General features: G+C 46.3%; 1 pseudogene; it reads right to left on the reverse strand.

The window, feature by feature from the left end:
- Positions 1 to 17,171: 17,171 nt before the first annotated feature.
- Positions 17,172 to 17,395, reverse strand: LOC121677168 (annotated as a pseudogene).
- Between the last annotated feature and the right edge of the window lie 3,819 nt (positions 17,396 to 21,214).

Genomic DNA, 21,214 nt, shown 5'->3' on the forward strand with positions numbered 1-21,214 from the left:
CTTTCATTGTCAGCTGGATGCCTTGGGTGTAACTTACCACTGGGGGACATCTGCATTATCTAATTTATTCCTTTGAAGCATTTCATTCTCGCTGATTGCTGCTTAAAGGTCATTCCCAAGTAAACACGGACTGAAAGGTCACCATACCCAGCTGAAGAATCCTCTGAAAGTGGCTTTGATCCTGCTCAGTGTCAACTCCGACCTCCTCTGACCTTCCCTGCTGCAGGGAGAGCCTCTTCTGGTGGCCTGTGGCTATTGGTGTTGCCCTTGGCTTTTAGGCACTGGAACTTGGAATAGGAGATCACAGTGCAGGAAAATGGGTAGAAACTGCACTGGAAACTTAATTTTGTTTGTGTGTACATATGAGTGTTCAAGTGTGTGTGTGTGTGTGTGTGTGTGTGTGTGTGTGTGTAAGCCAGAGGTCAATTTTGAGTGTCATTTCCCAGGAGTCATCTATTCTGATGTTTTAAAAATGACATATTTATTTATGGCTTTTGAGACAGGGTCTCACTATGTATCCCTGGCTGGCCTGGAACTTGCTATGTAGATCAGGCTGGTTTCACATTTTCAGATATCCACCTGCCTCTGCCTCCTGAGTGCTGGGATTAAAGGCGGCACCACAATACCCAACTCCTTGTGCACATTATGTGTGTTCACAGGTATGCACATGTGTGGAGGTCAGGTAACAACTTGTATGAGTTGCTTCCTTTCTTCCACTGTTTGGGACCCTGGGATTAAATTTAGGCCATTAGATGGCAACTGTCTTGACCCACTGAAGAATCTTTCTGTCCTCACTCTGTTTTTTTGATATAGGGACTCTCACTGGCCTATAGCTTGCAGAGTTGGCTAGGCAGGTCAGTCAGCAAGCTCCAGGCCCCTCCCGTCTCTGTCTCCCCAGTGCTGGGATGCCGAGCATTTCTCACCAAGCTTGGCTTTTCCACGTGGGTTTTGAGGGTTGAGTCTTCATGCTTGTGATTCAAGTACTTCACCAACTGAACCATCTCCCCACCCCCCTCGATTCCAGTCTGTACCAAAGTGCAAACCAACCATGAGGAATAGGGGCTGGGAACGGAGCCATCTCCAGATGGCAATGAGGAATCCTGCCGAAGTCACTGAGCAGCCGGGGCAGCCAGGCTCCTGTCCACAATGAGTCAGCTGCCTCCAGACAAGTCCATGCGATTGTAGGTTTGGTGAGCAGATTCTAGACGAACATAGGGCAGGGAAATTACAGCAAAAGACCAGGGGAGTGTCCCTTGGCATTTCTCAAACAATAAAGAAGGGCACACACTTACATCCAAGGTCTGGGTGTATGCTCCTCAGATGCAGTGTACAGGAGATGAGCCACCCAGAGAGTCACACTGGACTCTGGCCTTGGCTTTCTGTCACTTTCTGTGTGAGTTCATGCAGTGGGACGTAAGTGCTGTGGCTCAAGAACCACCTACAGAAAACAATCAGTCAGATTTAGGTTCAAGGAAGGGTTCCTGTGGGGAAAGATGGATTATCGCGGTAAGGAGGAAGGTTCACGGTTGGGAGAACCAAGGAGGGAGACAAACGGTATTGACAATCAGCAGGGAAGGGAAATAATTGTGGGGAGCCAGATGGGAAATGTGTGACCATGAAATGAGCAAGGGGGAGAGAGAGGAGAGAGAGAGAGAGAGAGAGAGAGAGAGAGAGAGAGAGAGAGAGAGAGAGAGAGAGAGAGAGAGGAAAAGAGGGAGAGAAATCACTGTCATAGAGACATTCCAGAGGCCGGCTAAATTTCATTGTGGGGCAGAGGTTCCCTGTCACATGCTTCAATGTAGCATTCCAACATGGATTTAACTCTATGCAGTGTGTCTTTTTTTTGGCGGTGGGGGGGTGGGTGAGGGGTGAGGGAGTTTGGTTTGCTTTTTTTTCTTTTTTGAGACAGGGTTTCTCTGTATTCCTGGAGGTCCTGGAAAGCCCTGGTCACCCTGTAAACCAGGTTCTCTAACTCAGAAATCTGCCTGCTTCTGTCCTGGGTACTGGGATTCAAGGCATGCATCACCACACCCAGCTCGATGTGTGTCTTTTTCACAGGTGTTGAAATTGAGGCAGGTGCCTGGCTGGGATGTTCAAACCATCTGTTTCTCAGAGGGCAAAGCTGCTATTTCAGCACCCGAATGGGGACATTGGTGAAGATCCATGACTAACCCTCAGCACTGGGCAAAATAAAGAATGTCCATTTACCTGTCATGGCAGTGACATAAATGTGGAGACCGCTTTCAGGAGTGGGACTTGGCAATGTCTGTCAAAAATGAAGTGTGTCTTTTCCTTATGACCCAGCTTGCCTTTAGAGGAAGGGATGTTGTGGAAACACCCTCACCAGTGCCTGATGAGACATGCATAAGAGTGTTGTCTAGGCTGGGTGGTGGTGATACACGCCTTTAATCCCACCGCTCGGGAGGCAGAGACAGGTGGATCTCTGAGTTCGAGGCCAGCCTGATCTACAGAGTTCCAGTACAATCAGGGCTACACAGAGAAACCCTGTCGATAAAGCAGAGAGTGTGATCTATGCCAGTGAGTGTAGAGGTATCCCGTAGGTTTCTCAGGAAGGTATATCAAATCCAAATGCACAGCCCCACAGTGGGTGCCACACAGCAAAGGAGGGAGAGGTGAAGTGGCCCTAGTGGCTCAGAAGGTGCCTGTGATAGGCCACCAAGTCATCCAGTATGTTCCTGAGTAACATTATCATCATGGAAGGATATAAGGGTTACATGCAAGTGTATTTGTTTCCAAATTAATATTTGCATATATAAATATGCACAGTCACATTATATAATTTAGCTTTATAGACATCCATGCATGTATCTCTAAGAAGATAGATTTGTGAACATACATGTGTGTCAAATATGTATATGTGTGCATGTATATGTACATTTATCTATGTGTATGTTTGTGTATGACACACAAAAATATTTTAGAAGACATTACTTTGAACTGTTAATAGTTATCTCTATCATGACCACGTAACTCCACTGCTTAAAGGCTCCACAACCTTAATAATGGTATATTGGGGTGAGCTTCCAACACAGGAACCTCTAGGGAACACAGCAGTTACCCAGGGAATTAAGAATGCATACAGGCCCCAGCGGTAAATTGGCTTTCAAGAGAGACAGAAATTGGGTTTCGAGATGGCTGAATGGATGCTTGTCAACTTAGCATCACCTGGGGAAGCCTCTCTGGGTACCAGAGAGGGTTTTCTCCCTACTCATAGTCCATCACAGATGCTCTGACTCAGTCCGTGGCGGGAGGGATGCGTCACCCCCAGACGTCCCACTCAGCCAGCCATAACCTTTGTCTTTGACATGCTGTAGCTGGGGAGGGGGACAAATGAGTTGGGGAGAAGCCTGCATGATGCTGAGAGGGTTAGGCTCTGCTCCCTCCTAATTCAGGACTCAGGAAGAGCCCAGTGGAGGAAAGCAAGGTTGAGAAAGGCAGATTCGTGCCTAGAAGGTGGTGTGACTGGCGGTGGGCTGGCCGCTGAAGAAAGGGCCCTACACAAGATGCACAGGCTAGACTGAGTGAGGTCAGAGTGCATAATTTACATCTAACACTAAGGCCCTGCCAGCCCAAGGGACTATTTTGTGACCCTCCAAGAAAGAAAAGCTGCCCCAAATTATAATACCCGTTTATGCTTCGAAAAATCTAGCCTAGGCAAACAAAAAGATCTCTTTTAGGGCTGGGAGGTAGCTCTGTCTGAAAGTTGTTTGTCCTGTGAGAATGAGGACCGAGTTCCATCCCTCAGAAATATGAGTCAAATCTCATGGTGTCATCTCAGAGGAAGGTCCATCTAGAGGGTCCGTGGGACTCCCTGGCTAGCCAGCCATGCTGAACTTCAGATCCAGTGAGAGACCCTGCCTCAAAACATAATGTGGAAAGCGATAGGGAAGATACTGGTGTCGGCACATGCACACACACGGGCACACACACATAGACACACACACACACACTCACATGTGCGTATACACAGGCATGAGTGCACACACAGACTGTGTACACGCATGCACACACAGAACCCAAAAGAAAATTGGGAACCCTTTTAGGCTTAGTTTGATCATGTGTTATACATATCCATAAGAGAAATCATATGCATAACAAATACATGTTTGTACATGCGTGTGATGCTCATATACACAGAAAAATTATGGAATAAATTGAAGAGAAATTATTTCTTAACACATCCCTCATGGTTCGAATCTGATACTTTGCTTTTATTTTTCAAATCAGTTGCACTCAAGGGAGTTTTCTGTTTTTCTTTTTTGCATGGTATTTTGCCTGGGGCCCTGCTGATGCTAATTCAGACTGGTAGTTTTAAGACATATATTCAAGCCAGGCTTGTCGGTGTTTACCTGGAAACTGAGGCAGGAGGATCTTGTGTTCCAGGCCAGTCTGGGCTGTAAGGAGCATTTGAAATCAGCCTGAGTAAAGTACATTGGAACCCTATCTCAAAAGGAAAGGCAAAAGCCGGGGTGGTGCAGTGGCTTGGTGTGTACAGTAGCTTGCTGCTAAGCCGGACAACCTGAGTTAGACATCCTGAGTTAGAAGGAGATGGTAGAAGGAGAGTACCAACCCCAGCCAAGTTGTCTTCTGCCAGGAGCTGTGGTGTGCACAGGCTTTTGGTGTTTTGTTTTGTTTTGTTTGAGACAAGATCACCTGGAATCAGGCTGAGCTTAAACTTGTCCTGTATCCAATGACAACCTGCAACTCCTTCCTGCATAAGTCTGGGATCACAGGCACGTCCCTCCACACCCAGTTCCTGCTATCCTGAGGAGGAAGCCTAGGGCCTGGTGCTTGCTGGGCAAGCGTGCTAGCAGTCCCCGAATCCAGCGTTTCAAGATGCTAAATTGTGGGGAATGGAGGTCAAGAGTGCATCTTAGAATCGGCAAGATATATATGGGTTTGCTTCCTTCTATGCCGTAAGGGTGGGGAAGGCCCACGCTAGCCTGGAGGCAGACATGGGAGGCTTTTGGCAGTCCCCAAGCCTTGTGCAGTGACACATATAGTAAATAACACTCTTCTGCAGTGGGAAGAAAGCGTCAAGTGCCCCTGCCTGGGACGGCTTCACGCCTTCTGTTAGATGGCTGAGGAGTGTGCAGACGGATTGCCCTGGGTATCCTAACAAACGAACACCCCCCCCCCGCTCCCCTCCCCTTTTTTTTAAAACAATGCCATTAGAAAGCTTCGGATATGACTCATAATGGCACATGAATAAAAGGCAAAAGCCTCTATTGCTTTCTGTGGGTTAAATAATAAAGAGTGTCTGTGGGTGCAGGGGCAGATGGCATAAGCTCCCAGCAGCTGGAGGCTGCTTGTCTTCATTAGTGTCACTGACAGAAGGCCTCCCCTTAGACATGGGATAGCCCTTGGTCGCCCAGCTGATTCTCTCCAGGAGCCTGCAGGGTTCAACCTGGCCTCGTTTTCAAGACTTTAATGAACTCCTTAGCTGGCAGAAGGATTGCCCTCACTCCCGTAAGGACGTCTCTCTCCCTTTGTCCAGGCTCATGGTTCTTGACGGAACACTCTGGGAGACTTCCTTGGTTGTCACATCTGGGCTTCTGCTAAGCAGGTTATTGTGTCCTGGCCTCGTTGTCAAGGATGGTCCGGCATGGGTGCTCCGTTGTGCTTTGGTTGGGAAACTGTAGCCAAACAAATTAGCCTCTGAGGGCCAGAGGTTCTAGGTTGCCCCACCCTCTCTTGAAACCGGGAGACAAGAAAATGGGCCATGGATTTTGTTGGTGTCTTCTGCAGCCTCTTATAGGGCATTGTCACAAAATGCACAATTATGTTTGTTCACCCAGCACTGAATTTGGAAAGTTACCCTTGGTGTAAAATCAAAAGAAATGGTGAATGCATGGAGCCATGGATAGGGTAGGGAACAAATTGTACCCAGTGGTTCTGCATCCTTCAGGTATGACTTCATTGGGATGTCCTGGGGAGCTGCCTGAAGTTCCAGCCTGGAGTCATATACTCCCTGGGGAGGGGTCTGTGCTGGATGCGCAAACGTCACATCACATCACATGTTGGGTGGCCAGGAGTGAACCTGATCCTTGAGTCCCGGTGGTTAGGATTGGTACTAGTGCTAGCAATGGGAAAGCCCCTCTTGAAACCCCGGTGCTCAGCTGCCCTTCACTCTTGTAACCCAGGCAACCTGAGTACCCACTCAGTGACTCTGGGAAAATCAAGATGGTTGGTCACCCAAGGGAAAGAGTGTGTTTATGTGTGTACAGGTGTGTGTGTGTGTACACACACGTGGAGGCTGGAGGATCCCCAGGAGTGCTGTCCCTCTCCTTCAAGAGAGGGTCTCTCTGAGATCTTGTGAGTAAGTTGGGAGCATGGGGACCATGGGAGAGAGTTGAAGGGGAGGGGAGATGAAGGCAGGGGAGCAGAGGAAAATATATAGCTCAATAAAATCAATAAAAAAATATTTAAAGTAAAAAAAAGGGCGGGGGGGGGAGAGAGAAAGGGTCTCTCATTGGCCTGGATCTCATTAATTAGGCTAGACTGGTTAGCCAGCCCGGGCCAGGGATCTTCCAGTCTCCATCCCCATCACTGGAGGATCGTCAGAGAATGAGTTTAGGTGTCAGCCCTCGTCTTGTCCCTTGTTCCAGACAAGTTCTCTTTTTTGATTGATTGATTGGTTGCAGCTGTGTACCTCAGGCGAGCTGGCCCTTGAGAACTTCAGGTTATTCTCCTACCTCCGTCTCCTGTCTTGCCGTAAAAATTCTGGGACCGCAGATGTGGCTATGATGCCCGACTTCATGTGGGCTCTGGGGGTTCAGGCTCAGGTCCTCATGCTTTTGAAGCAAGTGCTCGATGCACTGAGCTACCTCCGAGTCCCCGGTTGGGTCTTTTGACTGTCCCTTACTGAAGAAAGCTCTCTGGGTCCCCTAGCAGTCATAAGCTTGTGTCCTATAGAATACCTGGGACATCATGAGCTTTTCTGGCTCACAGCAGAGCCCAGTTTTGGCCCCTGGATGGTTTCTCACCTGCCATGGGACTTGGATTCTCTATTACAACATCTCCTCTGCTCCGGCCCTTTCTTCCCCCCATCCCCATAATCCACTGCTTCCTGATTTTTCTCTAGTGGTCCTCTGAACAAGCCACACTCTCTACTGGGAAACCTTACATATTTCTCAACATATAATTTTTAAGGCTTTACCCTCAAGGAAATGAGTTTGGGGTGAGTAGAAAGAAAGTTCATTTTACTGACTTTGAAGTAATTTGTATGCACAGTGGGTGGTAAATTGACCTAAGCAGTGTTTTTTTTTTTTTTTTTTTTTTTTTTTTTTTTTTTTTTTTTTTTTTGTGGTGGAGGGTTGCATTGCTGGGTGGGTCGTGGGATTGTGTGGATGTGGGTTTGGGTGCATCAGGGAAGACTCAGCAAGCATGCCTGCTGAAACCCACACAGCTTGGCTTGCTAATTGTATTTGGCCCGATTCTTGCAGTTAGTTTCTACCTCTGTGCCACTGATTTTTGTTTTGTTTTGTTTTTGAGAATGAGTCTCCTCATGTAGCCCGGGCTAGTTTAGAGCTCGCTGATGATCCTCCTGCCCAACCTCCTGAGTACTGGGATTATGGGAACACATCCCCACACTTGACTGGTGCCTTTGTTCCTTGGTGTTTCCACCAACAGTGCCCAACCTGGTCTGGGGATGCGAGCCTCCGCAGAACAACGCTAGCCCATTTCCCAGCATGCACAAAGACCCCATCCCGGCCCCAGCACCATCCAACCCAAACAGAAGAAGGGAAAGAGTAGGGACTCCATCTTCCTCAGCCCGTTGACCGTTCACATCCTCCACATCCTCTGTGGGTCCTGCCTCACTACCCACAGTGTCCTACCCCAGCCCATAGTGACCTCCGCCCTATGATGTGTGGCATTTACAGGCCATGGCATAGGGTCCCAGGGAGAGTGATAATCACAGCCTGGCCAACAAGGGCTCCTTGGGGGAGATGTTCAGCGAAAGAAGGGAATGATTAGCAAGCACTTGGAGGGGCAGGGGCATTTCAGGGTGAGCTCCCCCCTGTCCCCTGTCAGCCTAATCATCTGGAGTCCCACCGGCCCTCTGGAATAGCAGCTGCGCTCACTTCTTTGATTAATTCCTGGCTTAGCGATAGCTGTGAGATTTTTCACTAGGAGTCCGGCTGGGCAGTGTGCATTGTGAAAATTAATTGTCTTAAAAAATGCAGATAGCCGTTCATTTATTTGACAAATGCTTATTAAATGCCTCCCCTGCCCGCCAGAGAGGGCTGGTCCATACTCACTGTAATCCCCTTCAGGGCTGAGCAAGCTAATTGGTATACATGTTTGATACATGTTAGGAGCGTGGCATCGGAGTTGGGAGCCACTTGGCTAGTTAACTGTTTGGGGTGATATGTTTCTGTGGTCACTTGCCTTGTTTCTCAAACTCGTGTCCGAAGGGTTCATGTATTCCTTACGCTCCACAACAGTGATGTCCAACCTGCGGTGTCTGAGGTGAAGGCACTGCCTCGTATCGTGTTTATCAATTATTAATATTTCTAAGAGCCGAGCAAGGCAGAGGCAAATTAAAATCCAATTTCACTGCTCCGGGCTCTGGTAGCAGCCTCTTAGTTCCCTAGCTCGGTTGGTCACATTGATCCCAATTGCCGATTGGTCATGATATCTGTGTGGTTTTGGTGCATGAAAAACGGGAAAGAATTAATTCTTAACTTTCACTGGACAAATTTGTGTCAAACCAATTTTTAAAAAATGATTTATTTTTATTTTATATTTGTTTTGCCTGCGTGTATACCTCATGATGCCTGGTGCCCTTAGAGGCTGTAAGAGGAAACTGGGTTCTCTGGTACTGGAGTTACACATGGTTGGGTGGTGAGCCACCATGTGTGTCCTGGGATATGAACCTGGATCCTTTGTGAGAGCAGCCAGTGTTTTCAGCTGCTGAGCCATCCCTCCAGAACCTTCCAAACCGTTTTGTAACTCTCGGTTTTAGAGGCGAGTTAGTGAAGTAGCAATCTGAGTCTTATAGTCAGCAGAGAGCTACTCAGTGGCTAGTAAAATGAACGCAAAGTAGAGTTTGAGTAAAGAGGGCGTGTCTCTGGAAGGTTCTGGAAGAGCTTGGCATAGCCCTCTCAGCCCCAGAAGAAGCCACATCAGGGTACAGCGTTCTAACATCTAGCAATCAGGTGATTCCCCTGGCAGCAAGTTGGTGTGAGCCCAGAGCCTGTGAGGGAGGCGAAAAGGACTCTGGGGTAGATACCCTGCCTTGACCTCATGGTAACCTGGAAACACATAGGGAGCTTGCAGTGTTCAGAGAAAGTGGACCTCTGGTGTATGGCTCTGCCGGGCTAGAGACTTGTAGCCTGAGCCACGGCCTCGCCAGCCGTCTGTCTGTGGAGCTTGTCGGGAGTAAAAGAAAGTCACTCAGTTATCGAGGCTGGCCTGGTGGTGACAGGCAGCCCTGGGACCTGTGGGCATGGGAGGGAGTATGCAGAGGGGGAGGGTGCCTCCCTTAGGACTTTGACTCTGGTCATATGACCTAATTCTGCAGCTGGCCAATGGAAGGGAGAAAATTCTTGGGAAGCAATGGATTAAAACAAGTTGTGGCAATTCTTATGGAAACCCGGTGTTCCAAACTGGTAGGGATGTCATCTGCCCAAAAGGCTTTGGGCAGAAGGAATGAGAGTCTTGTATTGGGTTTAGGTGTCTTTGTTTCTTGGCTAGGTTTCCCATCTGGTTTTATTAAGTAAGTAAGGAAAGAAAAAAAAAAGCTTTCATTCAGCATTTTTTAAAAAGCATATTGGGATTGTTAATTTCTTTTTTAATTTTTTAAAATTTATGTACATTGGTGCAAGGGTGTTTGATCTGGAAGTGGAGTTACAGATAGTTGTGAGCTGCCACATATGTGCCTGGAATTGAACTCCAGTCCTCTGTAAGAGAAACCAGTGCTCCTAACTGCTGAGCCAACTTTCCAGCCCCTCAATCCACATTCAGTATTTTTCTAGCTTAATAAACTATTCCCAAGTTATGAAAGGAACCTAGGAAAGGCAGGAGGAATCTTCTGCTCTCACCTGGACCCAGGGTCCTAGCTCGTGATGTATAACTAGTATGGCTTCCCCTCTGGCCTCTGCTACATGCCTCTTATTTTCTTGTGATAACAAATGGTACATGTGTATGCCTTTAATTTGTGTGGCTAACTAGCATACAGAGCCTCCCCATTTCCCTGTGACAAGAATGGCAAAAATCAGGGTGTATTAGTGTCTTAGGGTCGCCATGACAGAAGCAGAACCAAATGCTTATCTACTGGGTGGTATGCAGACTTTATTCTCTTGCTGGTCTGAAGCCAGAGGCCCAAAATCAGGGCGTCATCATGGCCATGCTGCCTCTGAAGGCTCCCGAGGAAGGGCTTCCTACCCCCTCCAGCTCCTGGCATCTCCGTGCATGCTTTGGCTTGTGGCCACATTGTCCTAATCTTTGATTCTGTCTCCACATTTCCTTCTCCTCATCTCCGGTGTTGCCCTCATCTCCCCTTCTACCCCACAACCTCATCATTGCCTGCCCGCAGTGTCCTGCATCTTGTGCTAACGTGTTGGACTACAAGGGCTTCCCCTCTTCTGTTTCTTACAGTGCATGTGTCACAGGGTTTAGGGGCCACTTGGTTAATCCAGATGATCTCACCCTTAGGTTTTTACTTAATGACACCTGCAGAGACCCTGATTTAAATTAGGTGAAGTTACAGACTCTGGAGTTTAGGGTGTGACCATCTTTGTATTGTGGGCTACTCTCCAACCACCCACAAGACCTCACCTGACCTTACTCAGAGCCCACATAAGGCCACCTCTGGCCTCCTTTCCCCTCACACAGCAGCATGGAATGTGGAGTCCCTTAACTGTGCACAGGTGAGGGACTGGCTTTGCAAGGGTTAATCTCAATTACTTTAGATCTAGAATCACCTTGGAGACAAGTCTCTGGGCATGGCGGTTAGGATAATCGATATGGGAAGACCCGTCCACTCTGGGCAGCACCATCCCCTGGGCTGGGACCCTGGACTGTATAAAAAGGAGGAAGTGAGCGGAGCACAGACATTATGCTCTTGTGATTCTTGTCTATGTGTGATCAACGGCTTCAAGCTCCTTCCATTTATGATTCCTTCATGATTGACTGTACCCTCAAATTCTGAGCTAAAATAAGCCCTTTCTCCCTCCATGAGTGTATTTTACCACAGCAATAGAAAAAGCAACGACTAACAGCCCCCCATTCCTCCTCTACACGTATGCTCGGCACTCCTTTTCCACGCTCTCCTCCCCAACATGGGCATCTTGCATCTTTTGCAGGTCTTGGCTTTCTAGCCACATGCCCTACAGTGATGGTGACGGCAGGAAGCCACCCTCCTCCTAGGAAGGCAAAGCCCAGCCTCTCCCTGACATCAGCTAAACTGCATGGGATAAGCATCTTGAAACCCTTGCTCTGACTTCATCCCAGGGGCCTTTTAGCATTTCTGAAGACCTATTTTTTTTCAAGATATAATTTTTTTGATAGCAGATATATTAAAATGCTCTTACGTTCCAAAATAAAATAATTCTTTTGTCTCCCCCCAAAAAGTCAGAAAGAAGTTTTTATAACTTCAGTTTGGAACCGCTTAGCTTTAAGCTTTATTTAATTTATGATTGGCTATGATTTCTTGGCTTGCACTGTGCATACTTAAGAATTCTCTGGGAGTGAGAAAAGTCAATCCTCGGATTAGTTTTTGAATGAGATTAAATCTTTATGAATACTAAAGTCAATAATTAAGAAGGGTTAATGGACGTTTAACTAAATATTCATTAATTTAGGTCTGGGCATTAATTTAGGTTTTTCTTTTGTGTGAACATGCCTCTTTTTCCCCATTCTTAGCCATTCCTCAGGTCCCCGTGGAGCTCAGAGCCCCCAGATTCTGGCCCATTCATTTCTGATTTCTGAGATTCCTCTATTTTTTTTCTTGCTTATTTTTAATTCCTACTATGAATTGAGGGTGTTCTCCCCCCTGCATCCCAATCTGAGGCCCCAGCCTACAGGGTTCAGGCTCTATTTTTGAGACTGAGGAGCCGTCTCCTGCTTCCCTACCTGGACCGACGGGCTTTAGGTCTCACATCTGCTTTCCCTGTCGCCAGAGCAGTGGCTCTCAACCTGTGGGCCATGACTTCACTGACAAACCTCTAGCTCCAAAAGTATTTCTAATGCGATCCATCACGGTAGCAAATTTACAGTTATGAAGTAGCAACAAAAATAATTTTATGGTTGGAGTTTCACCAACCATATGGTATAGTCTCACCACAACATGGAACTGTATTAAAGGGTCATAGCCTCAGGAAGGTTGAGAACCACTGGTCTAGAGCGTTCTGGCTCTAAACCTTTCTGGGACAGTTTGATCAAATTCTTGATCCTGGCCTGAATTTACTACTTTGAAATCTCTCTCTCTCTCTCTCTCTCTCTCTCTCTCTCTCTCTCTGTACGTGTGTGTGTGTGTGTGCTTGTTTGAAATTATAACTACACCATTTCCACCTTCCCTTTCTCTCTCCAAACTTTCCCAAATACTGCCCCCACCCCAACTCGCTACTTTGATTCCGTGCCCTCCTTCACCTTGGGCCTGCTACACCAGCCTCAGGCCCACCAGCCACTCACAGGTATGCAGTCTGTGCAGTCATTCAAAAGACCCACGCTTGGCTTTGTGCTCAGTTTTCATCGTCTTGAGGCCTTCAGCCATTTGCTCTTCTATCTTGAGCTCTGTAAGCAATGCTGACATGGCAATGAAACCTGCATGGTGTTCTGTCTGTCTGTCCGTGTCTCTGTCTGTCTCCCCCCTCCCACTCTGTGTATATGTTTGCATGTATGTGCATGTGTGTGCGTGTAAGAGTATGTGTGTATACGTGCGCACGAGGAAACCAGAGGTTACCCTTGAAGGTTGCCCAAACCTTCTACCTAGTTTGGGACAGGATTTTATCAGTGTTGCGCATGCCAGGTCCACTCGCCCATGAGCTTCCCAGGGTTCCCTTCTCTACCTCCCAGCTCACTAGAAGAGTACTCTTGATGTAGACATGTGCCACTCTGGGTTCTGGAGATCCAAATTCAGCTTCTCATGCTTGCAGGGTGAATGTTTTAGCCACTGAGGCGTCTTCACAGTTCTCTAGTACCTTTAATGATACGTCTACATTATTATTATTTTTTAAACAGGGTTTTACCATGCATCCTGGCTTGCCTGGAATTTGCCACATAGACTAGGTTGGCTTTGAACTCACAAGAATCTGCCTGCCTCTGCCTCCTTAGCAGGGATAAAAGACATATGCCACCATGCTGGTCTCTTTACAACTTATTATTTTGAACACGGGGCTTCCCATTTTCACGTTCTGCCAGTCCCCACAAGCCATGTCGTTAATTCTGCTTGCTCGGGACTGTAGATGAGACCCAGCATGGATGCTGATGGTTCACTGTGTGATGAGGTTAGCTGCTTCCAGGCAAAAGGATGCGTATGAGTTTCTTCTTGCTGCCTAACAGGCTAAAAACGTGCTGACTTAAAGCCATACCAATTTGGGCTTTGGTTGTGACTCAGTGGAAGACTACTTGCTTAGCATTTGCAAGGCTCTGGGTTTGAACCCCGTCACTGTGACAAGCTTGCAGTCCTAGGGGTCACAAGTTCTGAAGTCAAGTCCTTCCTCCTGGAGGCCCCAGGGAGGTCTATTTCCTGGCCCTTTTCAGCTTCAGGTGGTTGCTCAATGATCTTGGCTTCTGGCTGCATTTCTCTGACCTCTGTGTCCAAGGTCACATTTGCCCTTATTCTCACTCTGTCATCTCCCTCTTTCCCCTCATCAGGACCACATGATCTGGGATCATCTCTTTATCTTAAAACCCTTCACCTAATCACACCAGCAAAGACCTTTTTACTGTATCATGGTGATGTAAGAGTTCACTTTGATTGCCAGCTTGTGTAGGATTTAAAATCAACATGGAAACACACCTCCGAATATATCTTTGAGGGTGTTTCCAGAGAAAGCAAAGACTCACCCTAAACATAGGCAGCGCCAGTCCATGAGCAGGGGTCCTGGACTAACTAATAGGAAGGAAGCTGAACAGTGGCCTTCATCTCTCTCTGCTTCCCGATTGTGGCTGCAGGGTGAGCAGCTGCCGCGGGCTCCCGTGGTCATGTCTTTCTCACCAGGATGGAGTGGGCTCTTGAACTGGGAGCCCCTTCCTCCTTTAAGCTCCTTTCATCAGAGAGCTTTCCCCATAATGTGAAAAGCAACCAATACAGGTGACACAGCTAAACAGCTCATGGATCAGGGTGCAGCTAGACATCTCAGGCTGTAGGTGCGCGCCTGTCTGCCAGTGGAAGCTGCTGGGTGTCCAGCTGGAATCTCCAAACACTCATCCACAGCATATCCAGACTTTGCGACTTCTGAGGTGCATAGAATCCTGAGGGTCCCTTTTTAAACAAACAAACAAACAAACAAACAAACAGGCTCAGGTGTGGCATAGTTCAGGAATCAGCACATAGTAGGCTGGAGCTGGAGGAGGATTATGAATTTAAAGTTGGCCTGGGATACATAGACAGTCCCCATTTCAAAACAAAGCAATAGCAAAAAAAACAAAACAAAACAAAAAAACAAGTAGACATTTTGGAAGCAAAATAAATACTATTTCAGAATAAGAGGAAATCACAAGTTTCCACAGTGGTGTAGTGAGGGGCTGCGGGTTGGCTTCCCGCTGCCCGGCTTCCAGCTACCGGCTAGCTTATACCCCGAAATAATTACATGGAAACTGTATTCTTTTAAACACTGCCTGGCCCATTATTTTCTGCCTCTTACTCACATCTTGATTAACCCATATCTAATAATCTGTGTAGCACCACAAAGTGGTGCCTTACCAGGTAGATTCTAGTGTACGTCCATCTTGGGCTGGAGCTTCATCGCGTCTGGCTTCTCTCTGAGGAGAGGCACAGCAGTCTGCCTAACTTAGGAGAGGTGTGGCATCTTACTGAGCCATCTACCTCACTTCCTCTTCCTGTTCTGTCTACTCCACCCACCTAAGGGGCGGTCTATCAGATGGGCCAGGCAGTTTCTTTATTAATTATCCAATGAAATCATCAGATAGATAGAAGACACACCTACATCACAGTGGTCCAGATCTTTGGTTCCGAGGGCTCTCTGGTCAGTTTCTCAGCATTGCCTACATGAGTAGGATGCCTAGAATGTCATCTCCTCCCATACATCTGCTACCAGGGCCCTGGGTGTGGATTGCATGGTCCATTGCTCTCTTATTCTTAGGAAGGAGAGTGTGTTCTGCTGCCTGAACCTACCTAGCTAGAGATATTCACTCGCATCCCTCAGGGGAAAGCATGGATGTTTTATGAGGAACAACGAGAGCCATCCTTGTGTTGGCGTATGCGGTGCAAACAACACGGGGCACAGCAAGGGATAAGAGCAGCACTGTAATGTCGTGGTTTGAACTGATGTCACATGTTGGTGTGCACCCAGCGCCTCCCGCATCCTGGTCCATCATAGATGTGCGGTGAACATTTGCTCAGTGATTGGACAAGAAGGTCATTTAAGTGAGGGACAATGGGAGAGGCTGGGAACGGAACTTAATTGCTGACTGTTGTTACTACACTTGTTAGCGTGGCCCCTGTGGACTTACTAACTGGTATACACCAGAAGAGGCAGGTTTTGTTTTGAGTTTTGAGACATGTGCTTGTTCTGTAGCTCAGGCTGGCCTAGAACTTATGACACTCCTGCTTCAGTTTCTGGAGTGGCTGGGAACACTGTGACTGGTTCAGAGGAGGAATTATTTAAAGCAATAACAGTAGAGAAGGGGGGAATTGACTTCTGCTAATTATTGTCTCAGATGATATCACCTGAGGGTTGATTCCATATTCAATCGGTGCTAGTTTTTAACTTAGTAATTGGTATCTTATTAAGCTGGCAGCTGAGCAAGCCGGAGTATGAATTTTAAACACCTTGTTCGGGGCTAGAAGCTTCCACCCTGGCAGTAGATTTCTGTAAGTAGGCAAGATGTGTGCTTGGCTACTCTAGAGCATTTGTCTTAAAGCCTCAGAATCGAATGTTAGACAATGGTGAGTAGGGACAAGATGCTGACTCAGTTTCTTCCTTGAGCCCTGGAGAAGAGCTCTGGTCTGCAGCAGGCTCAGAGAAGCAGTGCCCGGTTGCTGTGAACTCCTCTGCTTAGGTTGGCCACTGGTTAGTGCCTAGAATGTCCTTCTCATGACTTACTTGTTTCCATCAGGGAGTCAGCCTGAAAGGGAATAGGCAGCGCTGTCCCAAACATGGAGGAACCACTGTGTCCCAGCTAGCCTTAACTGTCAACTTAACATAGCCTAGCGTCATCTAAGAGGAAAAGCCTTGACTGAGGCATTGCTTAAATCAGATTAGTCCATGGCTGTGTCTGTCAGGGAATTGTCTTGAAGTAGGAGGGCTCAAACCACCATGGGTAGCATCATTCCCTAGGCAGGTAGTCCTTGGTTGCATAAGAAAGCTAGCTAAGCATGATCCTGCAAGCAAGCCAGAAAGCTGTGTTTCTCTGTGGTTCATGCTTCTAGGTTGCTGCCCTAATTTCACTCAATGATGGATTGTGACCTGGAAGTATAAGCTGTAATAAACTATTCCCTTCTCTATATCGCTTTTGGTCATGGTATTTTCTCAAAGCAATAGAGAAGAAGCAATAGTTCACGCTGCCAGAGGCTTTCTAGGAGTTTCCATCTAGAAAGCTCTGGGATGTAGCAGTGTGATGATGCTACCAGTCTTAGATTGCTAGTGCTCAGAGAATTGGAGGGAGCAGAGCTGTAGCTGGCTTTCTTTGGGGCCACCGACCAGCTCCCAAATCATGACATGGAGACTTATTAGTTAGTGCCCCAGACTGTGGCAGGTGTTTTTACTTAGCTTGCTTTCTTTCTTTCTTTCTTTCTTTCTTTCTTTCTTTCTTTCTTTCTTTCTTTCCTTCCTTCCTTCCTTCCTTCCTTCCTTCCTTCCTTCCTTCCTTCCTTCCTTCCTTCTTTCTTTCTTGGCTTCAAAGGTACTTTGTTTTTTCTTCAATATGCCATATTTTAGTGAATACATGATTCTTCGACTTGGCATCACTTATAGGTTGGTTTTGAAACAATTCCCTGATTATTGCACCAGCTGGCATGATTACTGATCTCTCCATTCCTTGGGGGTGACTCTGCCAACAGGTGACAGGTTCCATTCTATCCTATTTGTGTTGCTGTATATGTCCATGCAGAAATACAGAAGAGGCTTCCAGCTGCTAATATAGCATTGTCATATTTGTCATGGAAATTAGGTGTCTGCTTCTGGTGGCTGTGTCTTGCCACCACTTGCTGAATGCTTCAAACTTGGAGTTGGCTTAGTCCATTTTTTGATCAAGGGGAACATCGCAGAGAAGAAGATGGAACTGCGGTGATGAAGGATGCTGCCTCTGTGCATATTTGCCCCAGCTACCCTTGCAAAGAGCCCTGAAAAACAAAAATCTTGCTGTTTCTTTTGTATGTCCTACTCCATCTCTGGCTGACTGGTGGCTACCTGGCTGTCTGGTCCTGGGTATCTCCCTCTATTCCTCCCTTGTGTTCTCTCTCTCTCTCTCTCTCTCTCTCTCTCTCTCTCTCTCTCTCTCTCTCTCCCTCTCTCCCTCTCTCCCTCCCTCCCTCTCTCCCTCTCTCTCCCTTCCTTTATCTCTTCTTTCCTCCTACTTATTCTCTCTCCCCTAGCCCTGCCTATTCCTCTATCGCCTAGCTATTGGCCATTTAGCTTTTTATTAGACGAATCAGGTGCTTAGACAGACAAGGCAACACATCTTTACATCATTTGACAAATGCAACATAAACAAAGGTGACACATCTTTACATAAAGTAATAGCTCACCACACTTCCCTCTTTTTGTCTAAATAAAAGGAAAGGATTTTAACTTTAGCATAGCAAAACTATGTACAATAAGAACAGTTATCAAGAGTCCTGTCCCAGCCACAGAAGAAGCAAGATGTGACTGTCCTGCCGAATAAGGTACCAAGCCATGTGGCTAGCATAGATAAGAATAATGGGCTAATATAAGTTGTAAGAATTAATAAGTCTGAGCAACTAGGCCTATCAGTTTATAATTAATATAGACCTCTGTGTGATTTCTTTGGGACATAAAGATTACGGGACCCGGGCAGGACAGAAACCTCTGACAACAGAATGGCATGTCAATGTGGGGCTGACCAAATCTACTTGAAAGCCTGAGAGAGCTTGGGAAGTTATTCTAGATAAAAAAGAGTTAAACACGGCTTCTTAATAGCAGCATTTTCTCGGGTGGACTCTGCTTACTAGAGGCAAGTGCTCTCATTTAAGAGTGGTTTCCTGACTCAGCATTAGCTGCAAAACCTTGCAGCTCTTTTAAGAGGTCTTGTCACAAAACACTTAAATAGTGTTGATAAAAAACTGACCGTGTGCTTTTTGGTTTTCAGCTGTAGCAGGAAAAAAAATTGCAGTGTGCCTTTTGGTTTTCAGCTGTAGCAGGAAAAAAAAAATTGCACCGTTTTAAAATGCTGGCTTTCTGAGCTGTCCTGCCAGGGCAAACTCTGACTCTTTCAGGCAGGAGGTCCGGCTACAAAGCATCTGAGTGCAGTTTGCGAGCAGATTGCTGCAGCTTGCTTGCTGGCAGGGACCTCGAAACGCCATAGAGTTGTGGCAATAAACATGGCTACAACGAGTACCTCTGCCATGAGGCTGGAATCTCAGAAAGCTAAAAACTGGACTGGATTCAGCCGTCAAAGCCAAGGCTTTAATCCTACCCATATTGCTTAGCAAATTAAAGACTCATGTGGTCAGAAAAAGAGAGAGATATACAGTAAAGATAGATTCAAAGACGAAAAAAAAAACCTTACTTCTTGGGAATGTGGGCATTGTGTTCTCTAGACTGCTTCCTGTTGACTGAGGGCAATGGTATCTCCAGGGGATCCTGAGAAAATTGAGATAATGGTCAAGTCGTGGGAAAATGGTTGTAACATTTGCTGTCCAGTCTCAGAATGTTCCCATGCAGAGAATCAGTCTATATATCACCTGTCTTGTACGTTTTCTTGGCTTATTTCTTTATATCTGCAGCCATAATTTTCAGGCGGTCTCCCCCAGTCACCTCTATTGATCTTGAAGGGATAACCTTTTCCCCATCACAATACATTTTCTGGATTTCTTTATGAAGTTAAGGCATTCCTAAAGTTATTGCTGACTTAATTTAGCAATCCCCTTTACAATCTCATTTTTCTTGGCAACTGCTGTTTGCTCATCAGCATTCAAAAAATTCAAAGTCAACGCAGCATCATACAGGATTCAGACTCCCTGTGTATTTCTCATTTTTATGTGGCCTTTTTTCTGTATATACTTTACTCTCTCTTTAAAGACTTTATTATTTTTAAACTATTTTTTCCTATGACTATACCCATTTTCTTTTCTTTCTTCAAGCACATCTTAAAACATACTCTAACCTGTTTAAAGGTCACTTCTATCTGGACCTGTCTTCACTGTGTGTCTCTATCCTTTTCTGACTACATGAACCAAACTTTAAACTGCTAAGCAGCTTTGTGCTGATGACTGGCTTGGCCCCACTAGGGTCCGAGACAGCTGAGCTTTACACCTAGCAAGTCTGGCTGAGAGCTGCTTTCAACTGGGAGCTACATTCAATCACCCCAGCTCTGGGAAGTTGGTGCCCTGCACTGTGGAAGTGTTTTTCCTTAGCTTGCTTTCTGCTAAGTGTACTCAGTGCTCACTGTAAGGCTAAGCCTCTTAAAGGAGCCATATCTCTTTTTTTCCCAGCTTTCTTAGCCCCTATGTGGAAATCCGTGCCCCATTTTGGGTTTCGAACATAGCAGGCTTTCTTTTGGGCCACCAACCAGCTCCAAAATCATGACACAAAATTTTTTTATTAGTTACAAATGCTCTGCCTTATTTTTAGGCTCATCCCACTAGATATTATAACTTAATTTAACCTGTTTATCTTCATCTATATTTTGCCTTGGGGCTTTTTACCTTTCTTTCATTCTGTATGTCCTACTTTATGTCTGCTGTCAGATAGCTGCCTGACTGGTCCCAGACATCTCCCTCTCTTCCTCCCTCATTCTCTCTCCATCTTGTTCTCTTCTCTTACTTGTTCTCTCTGCTTGCTAGTCCCGCCCATCCCTTTACTGCCAGCTATTGACTGTTCAGCTTTTTATTGGTCTAATCAGGTGCCTTAGGCAGGCAAAGCAACACATCTTTACATTGTTAAGCAAATGCAGCATAAACAAATGTGACATATCTTTACATAGTTAAAGTAATATTCTATAACACAGAACTTTGTGGGATGTTTGTTGTGGTGTATTTTCAAACTGTGCAGGAGTATGAAGTTGAGTTGGACCATCATTTCTCTTCAAGTTTTGTGGTAGGTCACATGTTAACTAGTGACTGAATAAATATTTTTTTAATTAAATTTTGTTTTATTTAGTGGTGTGGTGATAGTGAGGTGCCTGTATGAATATATGTATATATGCACATATATGTGTATATATGTATACGCACACACATATATTCATTCTGTGGTACTTGAGTGGAAAGCAGAGGACATTTTGTAGGGGTTAGCGATCACCTTCTGCTGTGTCAGTCCTGGGGTTTGAACTCAGGTCATCAGGCTTGGCTATAGGTGCCTTTATCCACTGAACCATCTCCCTGGACTGGCAAATGCTTCTTGAGACTGGTGTAAAATGTCACTGAGTGATTTGGTCTCTGAGATTTATAGGATGACAGCAGGGAATCACACAGAAAGTTTGTTTTCGAACCTCTGACATTTTGGGTCAGATAGCTCTTTGTGCTGGGGTTGGGGCTTTGTAGGATAATTAACACCCCTGGCTCCTACCCCCTGGATGCCAGGAGCACTTCCCAATCCCACTTACTAAATGCCTCACTGGGTAGTGATCAGAGTGAGTTTATTCTTGGCTGAGAACCTCTGTGTGCTACTATGGTAGGTGCAACAGGATTCCTGGGACAGTTTGATCCAGTGTGCACACGTTATTCCTCTGATAACTCTTAAGAAAATCTTTATAAAGTGTAGCCAGCAGATAACGCTCTTGTCCCTGTCTGACTTACTCACTCAGAAAGTAGGGGCCATCTGCCCTGACTAAGTCCTGCAGAAACAGTAGTGCGAAATGCAGGCGTGGTGCTGTTCCCATG

The sequence above is a fragment of the Arvicola amphibius genome, chromosome 4 (assembly GCF_903992535.2).
Source record: "Arvicola amphibius chromosome 4, mArvAmp1.2, whole genome shotgun sequence".
Classification (NCBI taxonomy): domain Eukaryota; kingdom Metazoa; phylum Chordata; class Mammalia; order Rodentia; family Cricetidae; genus Arvicola; species Arvicola amphibius.